Source organism: Terrapene carolina, unplaced genomic scaffold (genome assembly GCF_002925995.2).
Source record: "Terrapene carolina triunguis isolate 2854851 unplaced genomic scaffold, T_m_triunguis-2.0 Scaffold166, whole genome shotgun sequence".
In the NCBI taxonomy this organism is placed as follows: domain Eukaryota; kingdom Metazoa; phylum Chordata; order Testudines; family Emydidae; genus Terrapene; species Terrapene triunguis.
The window spans coordinates 2660715-2681293 of record NW_020664517.1 but is presented as its reverse complement, the minus strand read 5'-3'; the positions used below and the strand labels follow the sequence as shown (position 1 = coordinate 2681293).

Sequence of the window (20579 nt, the reverse complement as noted above, 5' to 3'; positions counted from 1 at the left end):
GTCTCTTCTCTGGATTTCCCTCTGGCACTGTTCGCTCCTGCAAGGCAGAGACTGGCGTAACTGGGGCTCAAACCTTCCAGACTAGGCCCAGAACTCGGGCAAAGGGCCTGGGCTGGCTCACAGGATCAGGAGAGAACTGGATATGGGCCCATGGCACAGCATTTTCGATCCAGATCTGAAGTGTGAGGCTGTTGCAGCCCGGCTCTTGCCTCATTATTGGAAGACAGGCAGAGCTCTGCTGGGTTGGGCCGAAACCAGCCCAATAGACACAGCCTCTGCTAACTGAAAGCATCTCATCGGCGCAGCTCCAGGCAACACTTTGTTCCCACACATGCCTCTGTCTAACCCTCACCCTGCCTCAGCCCATCCCCTCCTGCCCATCATACCCCCACTGACATGTCAAGCCCTGCCACACCCGTCCCCCTGCCCAGCGCACAGCGTGAGGGGTGTCATCTAACCGCAGGGTTAGAAGGGACCGCAAGGGTCCTCTAGTCCAGGGGTTCTCAATCCGTGGGGAAGGACCCAAAACTGCATCACCGGAATGTTTCAGAGGGTCGCGTGGCAGCTCCTGTCCCAGGGGGCCGGCTGGGCTCCCTTCCCTGCCGCAGTCAGTGCAACCTCTGGGCTCCCAGCACCACTCAGGCTTGGCCCAGCCATCATGAGCCAGGTCACAACTCCACTCACACACATGTGGTCCAGTCAGGGGGGCGGGGCCAAACTGGAGTGGTGCTGTGGGGTGAGTGCCGGCAGGACCCAACCCCCCGGGAGGCGGGATCCGACCAAAACCACCCCAAGGCCTCCACTCCCAGACTATTTACTGGGTCATGACAGGCCGTAAACATTTACAAATGGGTCCTGAGCCCACAAAGGTTGAGACCCCTGGGCTAGTCTAACCCCCTGCCAAGATGCAGGATTTGTTGGGGGTCTAAACCACCCAAGACAGATGGCAATCCAGTCCCTTTCTGAAAATCGCCAGGGGAGGAGCTCCCACAACCCCCCTAGGCATCTGTCCGTCCCATTGTCCTTCTGCTCTTACAGCTACAAAGTTTTTCCTGAGATTTAATCTAAATCTGCTACGCTGTAGATTGAATCCATTCCGCCTTGCCCTGCTCTCTGGGGCAAGCGGGAACAATGTTTCTCCATCTTTCTTATGGCAGCTTTTCAAGTATTTGAAGACTGCTATCATGTCCCCCCCCAATCTCCCCTTTTCCAAACTAAACCTACCCTGTTCCTTCAGCCTTTGCTCATATGACTTGCATTCCAGCCCTTTGAGCATCTTTGTCGCTCACCTCTCGATCCTTTCTATGCATTGGTGACCAAAACTGGACACAGTACTCCAGCTGAGGCCTAACCAGTGCTGAGTAGAGCGGTACTATCACTCCCATGCTAGGCCTCTGTTAATGCAACCAAAATTGCATTTGCTTTTTTTTGCCACAGCATCACATTGCTGACTCATGTTGAGGTTGGGATCCACCACAACTCCCAGATCCTTCTCAGCAGTGCTGCTGCCAAGCCAGCTATGCCCATTTCACAAAACCCGGTCGCCTTACTTAGCTGCAAACCCACATGAAGGGAAGCAAAGATTAGCATGGCACCTGGTGAAATGTAGCACAGAGTCTTCTCCAGCTCTGCTTAGGCCCCTGTCTTTCTGCCCCCATCTGTGGCATGTCTGTCCTTCACTAGGCCAGGAAGCAGGACTCCTGCACTAGCTTCCAAATAGGAGTATGTAGTGCCATAGCTGCCTTCTAGGGCTGCAAGCCCCAGATCACTGACTTGGAATGATCAGGGCCTTCGATCCCACCCTGTCTATTTGGGGTCCAGGTGAGAGGCACAGGTGCCATCTCCATTTAACATTTACAGGAAGAACGGGAATAATGTGCCCGGCAGCTTGGAGTCTGTCTGATTTCTCAAGCAAGAGGGAGGAGATGGAAGCCGGTAACTCGTGAATAACCCTTCCTGATCCCGGGGGAAAGATAGCAATCCGGAGGACTAAAGCTCAGTGACCTTGTGACTTGGAGGAAAACAAATAAAAGTCAAGTGAGACACTCTGTACCTCAAAGGAGCACCCTGGAACTCCCTGTTCTCCACTGTGATTTGAATAGGATGTGTTTGTACAAAGGATGCCTTGTGAGGTCTCATTTTTAAGTCTTGATTTGTTGAACAATAATATCCTGTTGGATTATGTCTGCTATCAATGTGCTGTGAGGTTGGGAACACCCACAACCAGCCTTTCAGTTACAACAAAGGAGTAGCCATCAATAGCCGTTAATGGCTCATCAACGCACAATCCACTAGCCCAGAGGCTTCTCAGAGTGGGCACGTGCACAATGGAGACTGCCTGGCCCCCACCTCACAGCAAGGACCTTTCTGGCAGCTGGAAGAAGGTATAAAAAGAGACAGTGACATAATCGCTTGGCCTCTTCCCTGCCCCCACCCAACTCAACCCCTGGAAGAAGGTCTGGAGGACAAAGACTTTGGACTGGGGGAGTTTGGTCCCAGGCTGGGGGTTCCCAGCCTGTGTATTAAGGAACTGTCACCTGCTTGTGCCCTCTGGCAGGGTGAGAAAAGCTGTTTCATTCAATTCCTGCCTAGACTAAACATTTAGAATGCGTGTTACCTTTAATTTTCTTAAGGTAACTATCTCTGACTTTATGCCTACCACTAACAATCACTTAAAATCTCTTTCTCTGTCATTAACAAACTTATTTTAATGTTGTTCTTACCAGCGAGTCAGTCCAAAGTGCTTGGGGAATCTGCTCATGTTACAAAGGCTGGCGCCGGCCCACTTTCCTTTGGTGAAGTTGCCAGGCTCCTGACCAGTGCAAATTGGTACAGTTCTGGGGTGCAAGACTGGGGAGCTGGGGGGGACTGGCTGGAGCCTCCCCATTGATGGGTCATGAGTGGCTGGGAGATCATTCATGCAACTCAGTTGGGTGTGTCCCTGCCAGTGGATGGCTGTGTGGGTGCAGGGCCTGTCAGTATCACAGTGTGAGAGACAGCCCAGGGTGGTGGCTTTGGAGGACTCAGTGAGTCCACAGTCCAGGATGCACCTTGGGGACCCTGCCACACCATGGCAACAACCTGGCAAGATCTCATACAGAGATTCACTAGGTGCCATCAGTAGCGTAGCTAGCGGGGTGCAGGGGAAGCAGCCACTTCCCCTCACCCCTTTTCCCAAAAGCGGCGCCTTTCCAAAGGTGGCCGCCGGCCGGAGGAGCAAGGGGGGGCGCAGGCCGCCCGCCCGCAGCACGGCCGGCAGCCATGGGGGGACGGCGGGCACGCGGCCGAAGGAGCAGGGGGGCGCAGCATGCGGCCCGGCCCCGCAGCCGGAGGAGCGAGGGGTGGCACAGGCTGGCTGCCTGCAGCACGGCCAGAGGAGTGAGGGGGGGCGCAGGCTGGCTGCCCGCAGCGCGGCCGGCAGCCATGGGGGAGCGGCGGGTGCGCAGCTGGAGGAGCAGGGGGGTGCAGCATGGTGGCTGGAGGAGCGGGGGGGGGCGGTCAGCGGTGCAGCCGGAGGAGGAGCCAAGGGGGGCGTGGCCGGAGGAGGAGCCAAGGGGGGCGCCTTTTTTAGGTTTGCTCCCCCTCCTCTTAAAAGCTGGCTACGCCACTGGGTGCCATCCAGCATAACAGGACCTAGCCTGTCAGCCTCCCAAGTTAGCCTGTCTGGGCCAGCTACAGCAGCACGGTGACTCAAAGCCTTTCCAGAAGCTCAGATCTATAGCCCTAAGCAGGCCTGTGGGCTAGTCTATCTTCCTAGGGTCCTTATATGGCCCCCAATACCGTAGTATCTGAGCACCTCACGATCTATCACCATATTTATCCACATAACACCCTGGGAGGTAGGGAAGTGCTATTATCCCATTTTACAAATGGAGCTAAGTGACTTGCACAAGGTCACATGGGAAATCTGTGGCACAGCACTAGGTCTCCTATGTACTACGCTACTGCTCTAACCGCTGAACTATCCGTCCCTCGTATTGAGCATAACTGGTGGCTGGCTGGCGTAGAGAGGCACATGCTAGGGCTGGTGTGTGATGTGATTAGTGTCAAGTTATGATGGAATCAGTGGATTTGGAACTTCCTCACCATGTTTGAAAGAATCCCCTCTCTCTCCTGGTCTCCAAGAGCTCAGAACGAAAGCCCAGGGCTGTCTTACATTGGGTCGATCTGGGGCTTATGTAGCTTTGTTCCAACCCTGGCTCTGTAGTTCATAGTCTGGCAGCATTTCCATTATAAACTCTCATTTCAGGGGTGTCCAGCTCAGCCCCAACTGCTCGGTCTGGGCTGTGACTTGCTGCACAAAGTGTCAGCCCACCAACTTACTTCTCTCTTCTTACCAATCTGAGACTATGTCTCCACTACCGCAGTAAGTCGACCTACGTCACGCCACTCCAGACACAGGAATAACACAGCTGGAGTCGACGTAGCTTAGGTCGACTTACTGCAGTGTCTACACTGCGCTGGGTTGACGGGAGATGCTCTCCCATCGACTTACCTTGCTCCTCTCGTTTGGGGTGGAGTACCAGGGTCGACAGGAGAGCGCCTGCGGAATGCGGTTGATTTGGTGGGTCTTCACTAGACCCACTAAATCAACTCCCAGTGTCAAACACCAGAGTGTCAATCCGGCTGTAGTGTAGACATAGCCTAAGAGCGTTAAACACAGCCCTTTTTGAAATTGCAGGCGAGAGGGGGAAAGAAAGATGGGTCCGATTCTGATCCTTCTTAGAAGTCAGGCTACAAAAATGGCTTTGTTATTTTTGTTAAAAAGAAGAAATGTGGTAAGTGAGTCTCCCACAACTTGATCAGATCATTGCTTATATTTTGAGATTAGACATCAGTTAATGCACGAATAGTAAAAGAAAATCAGCCACTGAATATGCAGCAACTTGTCTTTAAAACTCTTTCATATGCCTTCTGGTTGTGCATAATGACACCTTACATTGATATTGCTCCTTCCTAATGCCTTGAAAGATTGCAGAACCAGAGGAATTATTTTGATCACCACTAAAATGCGGCCACTTCAGGTGTGGAATGTGGCAGTCTGTAGCCATTTTACAATCCATTAAATACAAACCCAAGATACTAAAACAAGGAACCCTCCAGCAATAAGCCCCTCTACAATGGAAACTGGCCAGGCAGAAGGAAACGTAACCAAAAACTCCACAACCCTGACTCCCAAGAAGAGGCCATACCACAACATCGGCCAAACATCGTTCAGAGAGATGGAGGTTGCAGCATGCCCCAAAGGTCAGGCTGGGACTACTTCAGACACGGAAGGAGGGAGGGAATTCCTAAGTCAATAGGTGCTCATGGAAAATGCACTGTCAGAAGTGCCCTCTTTTCAACCAGCTTGGTCACGTCCCACGTTCACAACTGCCGCAGCAGCATGGCAAAGTGCTAGAGGCCTCTCTCAACTAATAATAATCCCTAGCTCTTATCTAGCACTTTCCGGCTGTAGCTCCCAAAGCACTCCACAAAGGAGGTTAGAATCATTATCCCACAGGCGATGGGGAAACTGAAGCACAGAGAGGGGAAATGACTTGCCTACGGCCAGTGACAGAGTTGGATAGAACGGAGGTCTCCTGAGTCCCAGTTCAGTGCTCCTCCGTTAGATCACCCTGCCTTTGAGATCCCAGACTTCGTAGGTCAACACCAACATCTTGCACTCCACTCAGAAACCAACAAGCAGCCATTGCTGATCATGGATGGTTGGGTCTTGCTCACATGCTCAGGGTCTAACTGATCGCCATATGTAGGGTCAGGAAGGAGTTTTCCCCGGGTCAGATTGGCGGTAACCATGGGGGTTTTCACCTTCCTCTGCAGTATGTGGGTGCAGGTCACTTGCCAGGATTATCTGGGTGTATCTCACTTAAGCAGTTCTCTGCCTGTGGCACATCATAGTCTAGTCTCCTGGGGGCCGTAATACCTTGGTCTCATTTCTTTTGTTGGGTCAGTGTGCCGGTGCCCTGTGCTATACAGGGGTCAGACTGGAGGGTCTGGTGCTCCCTTCTGGGCTGGAACTCTATGACTCTATAATGGCAAGTCCTCCACCTAGCAAGCTGACGGCTGCGTTCTGCGTCAGCTTCCACGTGGCGTTAAGGTGGCCATGTAGAGCGTCCACCCTAGAGGCTATAAAGATGTGGATCAGTTTAGGGAGGCAGAATGTAAGTCCCCAAACTGGAATTTGTCCAGCACACTGAGACCATCATCCCTGCCATGATGCTAGGTCCTTGTCCCTCATCTGAATGCTGAATACTGACTCGGTGTTACCAGGCCACAGGCTGGAATGGCCCCATACATCCGCCTGGGTAAATGGCCCTAAACACCATTTGGAATCTTTGCAACTGATGGAGAGAACATCTATGGATGTAAAAAGCTGCCTTAATCCACATTTATCCAACCTCCAGAAATGGCTCAGGAATCTTCCTCATGAAAGAGTCACAACAAAATGAAATACAACCTCTCACCTGGGCTATCGACTAGCATGTATCCCGCTGCTCTACATTACAATCATTCTTCGTTAGGAATGGAAGGGTGGGGAGGGAGATACGGTAGGATGCCAGGGTTAAAGCCTAGAGTTACAGGAAGCTTTACTATGGTTTCAAACTAGAAACTCGGCTCAGGTTTGCCAAAAGATTCTTAAAACTGGGCCAAGATTCCAACAACCCTGGGCTGGTGTTAAGTTTTTGGGTAGCAACCATGCCCGATCCTCTGGATTCACTCGTTTTTAATCCCAACCCAGGCAAAACCTCGCTCTTTATTCCCCCCCAAGAGGTACCGATGAGAGCCAATGCCTGGAAGTTGAAGCTAGACAAATTCAGACTGGAACAAAGGTGTACGATTTACCAGTGAAGTAACTAATCATTGGAGCAATGTACTGAGGGCCGTGGTGTCCTGTGTGACCTTGGGGAAGGCCCTTAGCCTCTCTGTGCAATGGGGATAATAATGCTTCCCTGCCTGACACAGGTGTTGTGAAGATAAATACATTAAAGATTGCATTGGACAGCTCAAGGCATGTCACAAAGTGTTATACAGGAAATCGGCATTTATTATTTATTGGGATTACGGTGGCTTCTCCATCAGTGGCAATTTTTAAAATCAAGACCAGATGTTTTTCTAAACGATCTGCTCCAGTTCAAACAGGTGTTAGTTCAGGGAAGGTCTAAGTGTTCTGCGGGGCGGTCACCATGCTCCCTTCTGTCCGTGGAATCTCTGAGTCGTGCCAGGTGCTGTAAGCACATGCAGTGAGAGACAGTCCCTGGCCCACAGCCTAAACAGACACGGGTGGGGGGGAACTGAGGCCTGGAGAGGAGAAGGGTTTTGCCCAAGGTCACACAGCAGGTCAGGGATCATGCCAAGAAACCAGGCAGGGTTGCCAATTCCACATAGCAGGAAGTCACCGGACAAACCTTGAAAAAAATCGCTAGATGTTGCTGTTTAAGCACTCAAAAGGAGTAAAAAATGTCACTAAACAAAATGTCGAGAGAATTCAACATACATATATATATATATATATATATATATATATGCACCCAGGTGAGTATAGGCACAAAATCATTGACAAGCAGCTCAGTAATGTTAATAAAATCCATTGCATGCCATTCTTACTACGTTCTGTTGCATACCAAGTCAATCTCATTATGTCTCAACTGAGCACATCCTTGGAAGGAATCGCATTCCGGGGCTTCTTGGGCTGAGATCACTGTAATCTGCAGGCGAGGACAAGAAGTTTGTGGAGGCTAATTAAATAGTTTGCTAAAGCCAGGCGCACTTTGGTGAGAGCAGCACATTAGCCAGCGGGTGTTTTTAGCCACGTGTTCTTTCGCGCTGCTCCTAGTAGGTAGCGCACCCTGTGATGCAGGGAAAGACGGCTAATGAAGTGGGCAGGGCGGGGGAGGCAGGTTAGCCAGTGGGGAGAGTCGCACGGAGGAAGGGGGGATGGGATGAGACAGGGCCATGTGCCCCAATAGGGTGGGGGGCACCGTGACCCCAGGGATGAAGCCCTTTCTACAGGATCAAAGGTGGAGCTAGTTTGATTTCGGCTCCCCTTTACTCCTTCCCCGGCTGGCCTGGGGTTAGCTGCCCAGCTGCGGGGGAGGGGTCCAGCTGGCAGATTTTTGTTTTTAAATCTACTTTCTTGGTTCCCTGCAGCACCGAGCGCCCTGGCTCTCCCTTTCACTAACCTGTCGGCTCAGCTCCAGGCTGGCAAGAAAGGCGAGGCTCAGCTGCAATTAACCAACCCCAGCCGTGCTGGGCTGCAGTGTCTGGAGCGCCCTTCCCAATGAGCAGAGGGCACCCTTCTGATGATGACAGTGGACTGTTGTAGTTGCTTCTGCTTGTAAGTAACAGTGGCAGTTCCAGAAAGCAGTGTGCAAAAAGCTGTAGTATTTCAGTAGTAATAATTTTTGCAGTCTATGGGAAACAGAGATGTGAAAACACAAAGCAGCATCCACTCAGCGACTCCGAGGGAGGGGCAGTCTCAGGAGCAATTTAAGGGCTGGCTACAACCTGTGCAAGGAAACTCAAGCAAGGATGCAGGAAACAAAAATCTCTTTGCTCCCTGGTGAAAGCGGTACTTCCACTGCCTCACCCTAACCCTGAAGGGGACCGTCTGTTTAGTCTCCTGAATGTTGTTGAGTCAAAACTGCACAGCCGCCTGGGCATAAACCCAGTAAACGCTCTCCTGACCGTAAGAACTGGACTGAAACGATTTGGAGAATCACGCTGCCCTTACAACTTTCCTGACGCTGTTATAAGACGAATAGGAACAACTTCAGCCTACTCTTTTAAAGCAAAACAGCCATCTCGCAGGAGTCAGGAACCTGAGCCGTGTACCAGTAATCAAGAGCCATCTCCAGCCAAAGAAGGGGAATGGGACTGGGATGAGAATACTTTGCAGGTTTAGGTACGTCCAGTGCTTAATTTGTGATGAAAGAGGTGCCAGGGCTCAGCTGCCCTCAGTCCCAGCAAGCCCAGACACAGATTAAGCACTGCCCAGAGGTGCTGGGCACCTGGGTAGGAAGAACCCTCTGCTTTGGGGCTACTGAATATTCCCCCTTTAATCATGTGTGTTTTGTTTAGAAGCAACACTACCTTATTGCAACGGTGGGGGTTTTGGTTTGGTTTTGATGTGTTTTTAATTACAATGATTTGGTCCAGTGGAGGAGGATTTACAAACCTCAGCTGTACGGACTTTGCTCTTTGTCTAATTGAGAGTCCAATTTCCACCCATTTAGGGGGGCCTGCCTGGGATGGCAGAACCTCCCCTGGCCCTGATTAAATGTCTCCCACTCTCCGAGCCCATTCAGCAGAGGGCTTAAGGTTTGTATGTGAGCCAGTGGCCCTCTGCGCATTGGGAAGGGCGCTCACAGGTCCGCTGGGGTTGGTTAATTGCAGCTGAGCCTCGCCTTTCTTGCCAGCCTGGAGCTGAGCCGACAGGTTAGTGAAAGGGAGAGCCAGGGCACTCGGTGCTGCAGGGAACCAAGAAAGTAGATTTAAAAACAAAAATCTGCCAGCTGGACCCCTCCCCCGCAGCTGGGCAGCTAACCCCAGGCCAGCCGGGGAAGGAGTAAAGGGGAGCCGAAATCAAACTAGCTCCACCTTTGATCCTGTAGTAAGGGCTTCATCCCTGGAGTCACGGTGCCCCCCACCCTATTGGGGCACATGGCCCTGTCTCATCCCATCCCCCCTTCCTCCGTGCGACTCTCCCCACTGGCTAACCTGCCTCCCCCGCCCTGCCCACTTCATTAGCCGTCTTGCCCTGCATCACAGGGTGCGCTACCTACTAGGAGCAGCGCGAAAGAACACGTGGCTAAAAACACCCACTGGCTAATGTGCTGCTCTCACCAAAGTGCGCCTGGCTTTAGCAAACTATTTAATTAGCCTCCACAAACTTCTTTTCCTCGCCTGCAGATTACAGTGATCTCAGCCCAAGAAGCCCCGGAATGCGATTCCTTCCAAGGACGTAGTAAAGAGCTCAACAGAGAGGAGAATGACTGTGTGCCAGGCCTTCAGCCCCACCCAGGGCTCAATGGTCCTTGTCCCTGCCTTGCATCAGGGAGGATGGAGGGGGTGTTATATCCCCTGCCTTGGGGTCACTATGGGAACCCAGATCCTCCCTCTACTCTGGGTTCTAGGCCACCGACCCTGTACTAAACAGCTAAAGGCTGCTTCCTCACTCACTGCTGCTTCCCTGGGCTACTTCCTACCTTCCTCTGCCTCCCAGCCCTGTTCAAAGGGCGACGCCTTCCAGTGCTTTGTCACTGGAGGGTCCAGCTCCTTAAGCGAATTCCTGCCATTTTGCAGTTTATGCAGAATTCTAGCTAGGCTCCCTGGCATCTCCTTATGCTTGGGCTGCAGGCTCTCAGCCCAGCTGTTGCTGGTCGGCCAGTTAACCACAGCTAAAGAGGGAGTCACTCTGCCCCTTAGTGGCTGGGGCAGGATGGGATTTATAAACCCCAGCACAGGATCTCAAACTTTTTGATAGGCCCTGTCTGCATTACAGAAATTTTAGTACAAAGTTGGCTTAACCTGGTAACTTACGAAAGTAAACCGCCCTGGTTAGTTACACCAGGGGAGATTTCTCTAATATGGCCAGGGGCATAATGTGGCCATGTCTTAATAGAGCCACAGGTTGTGCCAGCAAGGCCGTGAGGGCCACCTGGCTGGAGGGCTGAGCTGTGAGATGGGACAGACCAGTGGAGGCTGAGGAGGCGGATGCAGCATGGCTGGTCATGAGGGTGTGCACTGGCTAGTGATTGCCCCATCCACGCATACCCCTCACCCCTACTTTAGACTGTAAGCCTCCAGGGCTGGCACTTTCCTGACTGTGTGCTCGGTGCTGTAACTGCAATGAATGTGGCTGCTGGGGGGGGGGGGTCAGGGGCAGTTTACTGTAATGTCCCAGGGCAGATCAGATACATGATCTATTGCTGCCAGATGAAATGGTCTAATGGAAACGCACATACTCTCACTAGCCGCTCTTCTCTCTTGCACCAGTTCTTGTTCACTGGGAAGTCACTTCTTGGGGCCTATTTCTTCTCTGCTTCTTGTGTGAGGAATTGCTCCCAGTTTCATGGCGCTGAGGCTTAGCTCCAGAACACTGAACTGGAAAATGCCTGACAAAGCCCTGGCAAGCGGGTCACTGGGAGAAACTGCAGCAGAGAGAGGAAGCTGACGTGGGGGGAATCTTGGAGAGCCACTGCTGCTAGCCCAGGTACCGCCATTGCTAGGGCCCCAGAAATGAAGCTCTTATGGAGAGCTCCTTCCATGTGCCTCCCTCTCCATGCCAGGGTTACCCGGGCAGGGCCCCTTGGGGACAGTATTGCTGTGAGTCGCCATTAAAGCATCTGCCCTCCCATGATGGGATAAGCTCTTAGTCAAGTTAAAAATCACCCTGAAGGCGATGGGAATTCTGCCTGTGCAAGGACTGGGAGGATACCAGGAACCTGCCCATTTGTTATATCTATCAGTGGTATTTACATGGCCACTGTAACAGGGTGACTGGCCCTTTAAGGGGAAACAGCTGCAGTGCCCACCTGTGATACTTAATTCATGCCCCAAGTGCAGAAAATGAGCAGTCAGATGACAGGCAGGTCACATGCCTAAATCAGAGCCTCTGGGGTGGAGAGCAAACAGATGCCTGTGGACAGCCAGAGAGAGTCCATGTTCTTGGAGTTGCTGTCTGATAGAGAGGAGTACCAAAACCCTGCAGCAGCAAGTCTCAGAGCCTGGGTCAACGGACTTTGGCTTGTGCTGCAGCAGGGCTAAAAGGAGCTCGGGTTGGAGCCTTCATTCTCGGAGCTTGCTGTCTGCAGCGCCTCCTGCTGGTCTCCTTCCGCACCTAGACCTGCCTCTTCACTAGCTCGTCCTCCTTTGTGGCAGAATGTAGGGGGTGACAGCAGAGACAAAAGATGCCCTCAACCTTGGAAGGCAGGGGACGGGGAGATCAGACAGTGACCGGCTGCAGCCACGGCTGCTGTTAACTACAAGCTCTCATTGTTTTAATGCAAAGAACGCCACGCTCCCTGCATGATGTTCTCTTGCTGGGTATGACGGAGCTGCAGTTCCCCCCTAGGCAAGTCAGCACAGCTGCCCACCCAGTGCATGCTGCCCAGCCCTGGGGCTGCAGGTGAGACTTCCAGGGTGTGCTTGTCCCCCTCGGATTTATAGCCCAAGCTCACGGAGCGAGCGGTGGAAGGAGCCAAATGTAGTGACTCATCCAGTCTATTCCCATTCCCTAGGGCAGGGATGGGCCACTTTAAGGTAGCAGAGGGCTACAAAAATCCACTAACACCCTCTGGTGGGCTGGGATGGTTGGGTCTTGCCTCCAGGTGGTGTGATGTGGGGTGTGTCGGGTCTTGCCCCTGGGGAGTGGATTTGGCGACCAAGCCTGCCCTGTGCAAAGCCTGCAGCAGCAGCTCCTGCCCCACAGGACTGGGCCCAGCCTCCTGCGCCGGCCCGTTGGCTCCCGCCAGTGTCACATGACACACGTGTCCACCTTTGGGGGGGGCTCATGCCTCGCCCTGGCCCTAGCGCTGCCAGATCACCTGCCCCAAGCTGGACTGTGGCGGGCCAAATAAAATGACCTGGCAGGCTGGATGCAGCTCCTATGCCGCCAATTGCCCACCCCTGCCCTAGGGTGTCCAGCATTAGCGTTTATAATGCGGTAGCACCCAACAGCCACAGCCAAGCTAGGCCCCACTGTGCTAGGGCCTGTACAAATCTACCATAGATTACAGCCCAGGCCCTACAAGGCTTCCATTGCCTGGTCGCTATCTCCTTCGCCACATGGCAGCTCTTGGCTGAACACCTGGCATTGTTTGATCGGCAGGAAGGGGTTTGTGGGACTTACCTACTGCAAAGACTATGGTCAAGGAGTGAGAAGGGATGTGACTGAGGGATTCAGTTACAAACAGCACAGTGAAAAGTGACCAGTTCCTTCTTTCTCCCATAATGAGAATGGTGGGGGTCAGCAACTGGAAATGCTTCTCCCTATAGGGTGGCGTTCACGGCTATGGAAGGCCATTGGGTCAGACGCTATGGCTGGAACTTACCAAGATGATTTTCTAAAGAACATCTGCAGCTATTGCAAGCAAAAGAGAAATCAGTCTCATGGCTCAGGGGCTGGGCTGGGCATACACTGATTGCTGCTATGGTCAGAAGGGGTTATGTACTCATCCCTCAGTCTCCCACAAACTGTACAGGCATTCCTGTGCATCGTTAGGCGTCCTTATCTTCCTCTGAGTTCTCTGGCATTGACTGCTTTTGGAAGAAGGTTATTGATGGGCCAATGTGCTTTGTGACATGCTACAGTAACAGAGACTCACTTGTTAAAATTCCCAAGGAGATAAATAGCTCCTCGTGATAACTGCTGAATTTCCTTAGTTATAGAAAAACAGCCCATATGTTCTTTAGCTAACAGCACAACTTGGTGTTTATGCTGCGCCAATTTTCTGTAAATATAGACATTCAGTATCTATCACTAGAACTCTTTGTTTACTTACTTTTTACCAAAAAAAAAAAAGACTGTTTTTACATAATGCATAATTAGCCTGTGGAACTCATTGCTACAAGATATCACTGAGCCAAGAGCTTACCAGGATTCAGAAAAGACTCGGACATTTATATGGCTAGTGAGAACATCCACACTTAGATTAACTAGGAATATACATGCACCAACTCCAGAATAGGGAAGGGCTAGAAGCCTGCGTTGCTTCCGGGGCTAAAGCAACATCTCATGGAGGAGTTAATCAGAAACTTCCCTTGAGGGTTGGTCATTAACAAATGTCCACTGGTGGGTCCTGCTATGGCCTCTATTATCTGAGCACCTCACAATGTTAACCAGAGTTGTCCTGGAAGCTCCCCTGGGAGGTAGGGAAGTGCTATTACCCTCATCTGACAGATGGGGAAGTGAGGCACAGAGACAGACTAAGGCCCTTCTTCAGGGTCACACAGGGACCCATAGCAGAGCAAGGAATCGGACCTGGGTGTATCTTAGTCGCAGGGATCATTGCTGATGTGCATGGGGGAGGCTGGCACTGCCACGGCCCCTGCAGTAACTAGCTCGTGGGGCTAGAAGACGTCAGTCTCCATGACTGTCATGCTGGCACCTTTCATCCACGCATGCATCCACGCAGCGTTCCACTGGACGGCACCCACTAACTCCCTCGGTATCCTCTTGGAGCAATGGATGTTGCCCAGGATTCTCTGCTTGCTGTCTCCTTGTAGATCCCTTGTCTTGCTTCCAGGACCTGCCCCCCCCTTCCTCTTTTGTTCTTCGCTGGCTCCTGTGTTCTTGTGACCTCTTCGTTTCCGTGGGCAGAGCCCCACCACACACCGATCAGAAAGGCTGGTACCCTGCACCCACACATACATCCAAGCAGCGTTCCACTAGCTCCCTTCTTCTCAGCAGAGCGGGCGCTGTCCGGGGGTCTCCGCTTGGTGCCTCGCACTGATGCTCTTCTGTTGTACCTTTGACTCATCTCTGCACTGTTCATTTGTCCCATTAGTTGACCTCAGGGTTCTTCTGGCTCTTCCCCACTCCGAAGTGGGTGGCCCTCCCGTCACTGGAAATCCAAGAGCCCAGAGCCTTTCACTAGCACTGAAAATTCCAGTCCCTTGCTGATCTTTTGGCCACTTGGCTCTGGGCCCTCAAGACACAGGGCTGCGCGAGTGGTTTCCTGGAAAGGACCACCTCTCTTTGCTGCCCTCCCAAAAGTAGTCCTCCCAGGACGGGCGCAGGCAAGCCATTGCCAGTCGAACCTCACACAGATTTTGTAGCAGCCTTTCGCCGGTCGCTGGGCAGCCAGGTTGGAAGGGTCAGTGCCCAAAGTATGGCTGATGCTTTGGCCCTGGAAGGAGCTGCCGTCTGGCTTGCAAAACATTTAATGGCCTTCTATGCTGCTGTACACTTACAGCTGGGGTTCCTATGGTAACAGTGTCTTCTCTCTCCCTTAATGAATCCATCCCCAATTAGTTTCCGATCGGTCTCCCTTCCTTTCTCTCTCTAACTCCAGTTCATCTCTCTGCCATCGCTTTCTAATGGCCATCTGAAAGGCTCCTGTGCTCGGCTGTTCTCGTGTGGAGCAGAGCAAGCGGGGTGAGGCTTCATCAAAGATTTAATAAAGCGACCGTGGGGCTGCGGCACTCAGCCAGGAATCCAGGGAGCAGCGATCACTATCGCCTGCAGCGCCTGCCCCCTTCCTATCCAAGTCGGCTACACAAATAGCTGTGCCGCTGACACCCCCTCCGCGCCCCTCCCCCAGCCAGCCGTTGGGCGTGTGAGTGCAGCGGGCCCCTAGAAACAGCGAGCAGTCGGATTGTGTCTGCGCTTTCCCAGCACGGTGACTAATGAGGCTTGTCCTGCAGCCGTGCCCGGAATGACACACACGGGCCAGGCCTGGTTTGCATTGCACAGGGCTATGCTGGGCCTGGAAGGAACGCGTCTCTACCCATGCCCTGCCAGAAGACAGAAGAGGAAGCTGTGACCATATTTTCTCTCAGCTGCACCAATGGGAAGCCCTGGAGAACAAAACACCCAGAGGCAGGAGCTAGAGAGACGCCTGCTTATCTCCCCCCGACCCCGCCCCCCCTTCCTGAATTGTTTGGGAATGACGAACTCCTTCGGGTATGTCTATACTGCAATTCTACTCAGGCTCCGGCTCGGGTTAAGGGGCTGTTTAATGGTGATGTAGACGTTCAGGCTGGATTGCAGCCCCGGCTCGAGGACTCTGCAATGGCACCTACATGGCAATCAAACAGCCCCTGATCCCGAGCCCAAGCCAGCTGGCATGGGCCAGCCGCGGGGGTCTAGTTGCAGTGTAGACAGACCCTAACACTATTAGGGCTTGAAGGTCGTGCCGTGTATTACTGGAAAGGTCATCTTTCATGCATGCTAAAGTACCAGCTTAGTACCATTTCTGCCTCTCAGAGACCCCAGGCCCTGGGGTAGGCAATTGCTCACCCAGTCTGCTGGTTCCTGTATGTGGGGTTTCCATTGTCACCCACCCTTGACTGAAGGTGGGTCTGTACAGTCACTAGGACAAGTAGCGCAAGCTTTTGGGGCCGAGGCACCATCACTGTGCCGATGACATCTGGCTCTCTCCCTCGTTGAGTGGACACAGTGTGTGGACTTTCCCAGTGGGCCGGCAGAAGGGTGAGCTGCAATCCAGATGGAGGTGAAATCCTGATAAGATGGAGGCAATGCTAGTTGGTTGGGGGAATGCAACCGAGCTGGCACCTACCCCATGAGAAATCCAGCCTGCCCACCAGCCTGTGGCCACGAGCAGGGGCTGCTTTCTGTGTCCAACTGGAATCTGTTCAGGGCACTTCACCTTTCTGGAACTGTGAGACGCCTTTTTGGTTTTGGTGTCCACAGCGTCTATGTCCACCCAACCCACTGACAGCCGCCAACCACACCTCCATGCTGAGGGGTCATATTACAAGCTTAACTGATTGTTCTCCCAAGAAGATCGGCAGCATGGCTTTGCTGCTGCGGGTCATGGTGGCATTCTCAAAGGGCCCCAGCCTTCCACCAGGGCAGCGCTGGAGGTACATCCTGCCCCATGAAGCTGGTCTGTGCACTGGGGCAGCTCATGCCCACAGAGAGCGATGAGGGAGATACAAAGATATCAGGAGTTCCAAGCAGCACCAGGGATTCTGTGAGCCCTATCTAGTTTTGCTGCTGGTGTGTTCAGACGCAGTGTCTCTCGGAGGAGGGAAATTACTGTCCGTTCTAACAATTAGCCACATGTCTACTCAGCCAGTGTATTTGGTTACAAGACTGTTGAAGGCTTCACAAATCTCCATCTTTATCTCTGAAGGTCCATGCATGCCATGTCAGCCTTCTTCTGATCTACACCTTCATTTCCCTGGCTCTCTTGGGCTCTCTTTACTGGCTGTTCTTGGGGAACCAGAGCTGCAGCCCAGTACGTTATCCAGGCTAAGGGATTCACAGAACAGCAGTTGTTTATCAGGTGAAGCCTCCTGGGAGGATTGATAACGAGACTGGTGGCGCTACTGTGAGGCCATCTCCTCAAAGAGTTGTCTTGAAAGCTGCTGAGAGAGAATGAATTGGAAACAGATCCTATTTGTCCTTGCCACTATTCATACTGGAAGTTAATGTTCCACTCATTGAGCTCCTGCTTCCATGGGCTCTGGATTCTTATCGTCCTAGGAACAGGAAAGGTCAACTTACAGCTTCATCTTCTCTACCCTCTATTGTCAGACACCAACCCATCCAAAAATCATCAGGAACCTACTAGCTAAGTAGCCACCCAGCCTGACCCTACCTACCTTATGAAATATAAGGAGACCAGAGGCTAAAGTGATATGGCTGTAGACAATCACTACTTTATCCAGAGAGCCTACATTGGCCGTTTCCTTCAATACTGTATGCTCAGAACCTAGAAGGTCATTTCTGCCAGTGTCCAAGAGGAATACTAGCAGTTAGAACGTAAATGGTTAATACACACCCCTCAATCTCTCTCTTGCCAAGTCTGCTCAGGTAAGGCTGACAGAGAGCAGAACTGTACTGAGAAATGCCCACAGACAGTGTATTCTCCTCTGCACGTCCAAAGGAGTAACAGTTACAACTCCCATTAGCACTGTCTGCCTCTTAGCGCAGGGTTCTATGGTACCATCTATCACCACCCAGTAAAATCAGTATCAACAGCCAAATCCCTAGTGGGCTTCATGGAGTCTCCAGCACTAATGGAAGATAGATGAGTTGTCCACCCTCCTGCTCATCTCCCAAATTGCAGCATGACCCCTGGAGCCGGGTACACATGACATGGTGCCAGGTGATCAGCCCCCACGAAAGGTCTGCATTATAAAGTGACCAAGTTGATAGCGAGAACATATCATTACTAAAGGTGAACAAAATGGTCCAAATATATCCTTGGTATAACTCCATTGATGTTCTCCAGAGCATTATAGATAGAAGAAACTGAATGGCCAAGGCCTCTCTTAAATGCTCCTTTGCTGCCAAAGGCTGATCCCCAGTTTCTGAAGACCTTACAAATTCAGGCCCACCTGACAATGGCCTGTCTTAAGTGCTATGTGTGGCAAACAGATGGTCTCCTCCGCCCAACTGTGCCCAGTGTCTATGGCAACTGGAATTCTGCCTCTCATTGGCAGGATCCTTCGCTGGGGTAAGCAGTATGGCCATAGAGCATGAGGCTGGCGAACAATTATAAGGTTTCCATTCCACCTAAGGGAACTGGAAGGGTTTAGCAGGTAGACAACAGAATGTAAAGGGACTGTTGGCCCCTTGCTAACACTCAGTGGAGGTGTTTTGGTTGCTGGCTCCCAGTACCAAAAGAAAGGGGAAGGGTCAATGGGAAATCAGGACCTGAGACTGACAGTCTCCAGGGGTGATGGGGAGAGGCCAATGCTGCAGGTCAGCCTGATTGACAGGGCAGGCAGCTAATGAGGGAGTCAGGAGGCCAGGGGGGTCCCGTCCTCCATGTGAGCTGGAATTGCCTGGGCCAGAGTGGGGCCGAGCTAAGGAGAGACCAGGCTGAGCTGGGGAGCAGAGCTGCACCGGCCAGAGAGAACCAGAGAAGCAGCCCAGGGAGCAGGTCAGTGCTGGGAGCAGGGCCACAGAAGCAGCCCGGAGAGCAGACCTGTGCTGGGAGCAGAGCTGCAGCAACCAGAGCCAGAGGGGCCAGAGACGCAGCCCAGGGAGCTGGAGGCAGAGCAGAGGCAGTGCTGGAGCTGCAGCAGTCTGGAGCCAGGTTCGGTGAGCAGCTGGGGAAAGTGAGGGGGGACCCTGGGCAGAGGGCCAAGCACAGGGAGACCCCATCAGCCAAGAGGCCTTGCAGTCGAGCCCCCCAGGAACTCTGGGCCCAGCCTTGTTGAGGTTACAAGGACTCTGCCACACAGGAGAGTGGAAGGGGAGCCCTCGAGGTCAGGCAGGCCTCTGGGTAAAGGGAGTGGGAGCGAGGACTTGGATCCTTTCGCCACCCCATTTCACCGGGATAGTGTGTAAGCCAGAAAAGTTCCCCACAATAGTGGGATCATTCCCCCACTTACAGGAAGCTGGTGGATTTGTCATCATTATGTAAAATCTGTCTAGGTACTTCTATGGACCACAGCATCTCTGTTTCTGGATTGAGCCTCACAACACCCCCCGCCCCATGTTCCCATTTTACAGATGGGAAACTGAGGCACGGAGCGATGCCGTGACCTCCCAAAGATCACACGGGAAATGTGTGGCACCACTAGGAAGATAACCTGAGCCCCGGGCCAGTGCTTTAACCAGGACACCATTCGTCCTCCTCTTTATCAATAAAAAATGCAGAGGAGCCCCAAGCACCTTTCAATTCAGTTAAAGAGCAGCAATTCGTTCAGCAAATTGAAAAGAAAAACAAGAAAAGCTCCAAGTCGCTGGATTCTCTTTTGCCAGGGCCACGTCAGAGCTCTCAGCAAAGCAGGTGGATCTCACCCTCCCACTACTGCACTGTGCCCAGTGTCAGATCGCTTCAGAAGTTTCACCCATCGGGTTATTTAGTCGTTCCATGGACAGACTTGGCAGTTCAGATTCTGCTCTTCACGGACCTTTTTTTTTTAAACCATGGCTCCTGCTCAACTAAGTGGCCTAGTCCACAATTTTGGTCTCCTTGCTAGGGTACGTATTTGGCCCCCATTACAGCATCTGAGCCCCTCCCAATCGTTAATGTATTTACCTTCACAGTCCCTCATGTGAGGTAGGGCTCTGCTATTATCTGCATTTTACAGAGAGGAAACTGAGGCACAGAGACGCTAGATGAATTTCCTACGGTCACACAAGGAGTCTGTGGCAGAGCAGACAATTGAACTCTGCTCTCTAGCTACTTCCATAACCCATGGACCATCCTCCATCTGTGCATCCCTCCGTCTGTGTCACCACAGAGCCAAGAGCACTGCAAGCCTGGGGAGTCGGTTTGGTTTTTAGCCACTTCGGTCAGTGACTACATTTTGCCCTGTGAGTTCTGTATGCAGCTAGTACACATTCCTGCAGGATTCAGCTATCCCCAGTGACTGTCAGAGGTGAGAGTGGCTGACAAGTGGACCTCATGCTGGCGGCGGCCGGGCAGAGAGCTTTGCGGTCTATTCATTTGGAGTGAGAAGAACCTTGCCCTGGTATCTGTGCCCAATGAGAAGAGAGGCCGGACAGCTTGGTGGAGATAGCTGTGGCTATTTATTTCAGAGCCATCACTTTGAGTCCACCCTGTTCTGACATCAGATGAATTTGATGGTGTTAGGGTTCGAGTCCTCGTGTGGGAGCACAGCACGCCGAGAATGCACTATCCTTTCACCACCGATGGCCGTGAGGGGACCATGCCTAGCCCAAGTCATGGGTGCAATGAGTTCAGTGCTATCATACAGATGGGTTTTTAATCTCTGCTTAGGGGAGGCCAAGCACTGGAAACGCAGGGGTTGGTGCCAGTCAGGCCTGAGGTGCCTTGGCAGAGCTGCTGGGGGAACTTGCCCACACCAGGCCAGTCCAATCAGTCTCACACACTAACATTCCCCAAAGCCACTGGCAGCAGCCTGGAGTTGACTCCACCAGCAGAGCGTCTGAGCCTTTTCCCTAC

The 20579-nt window shown here is 52.4% G+C and overlaps 1 protein-coding gene across 1 annotated transcript in view; it reads right to left on the bottom strand.

Moving 5' to 3' along the window:
* The window catches only part of LOC113406948 (calretinin-like), a 55437-nt gene that overhangs the window by 22299 nt on the left and 12559 nt on the right, over positions 1–20579 (bottom strand). The gene's annotated exons all lie outside the window — the stretch shown is intronic.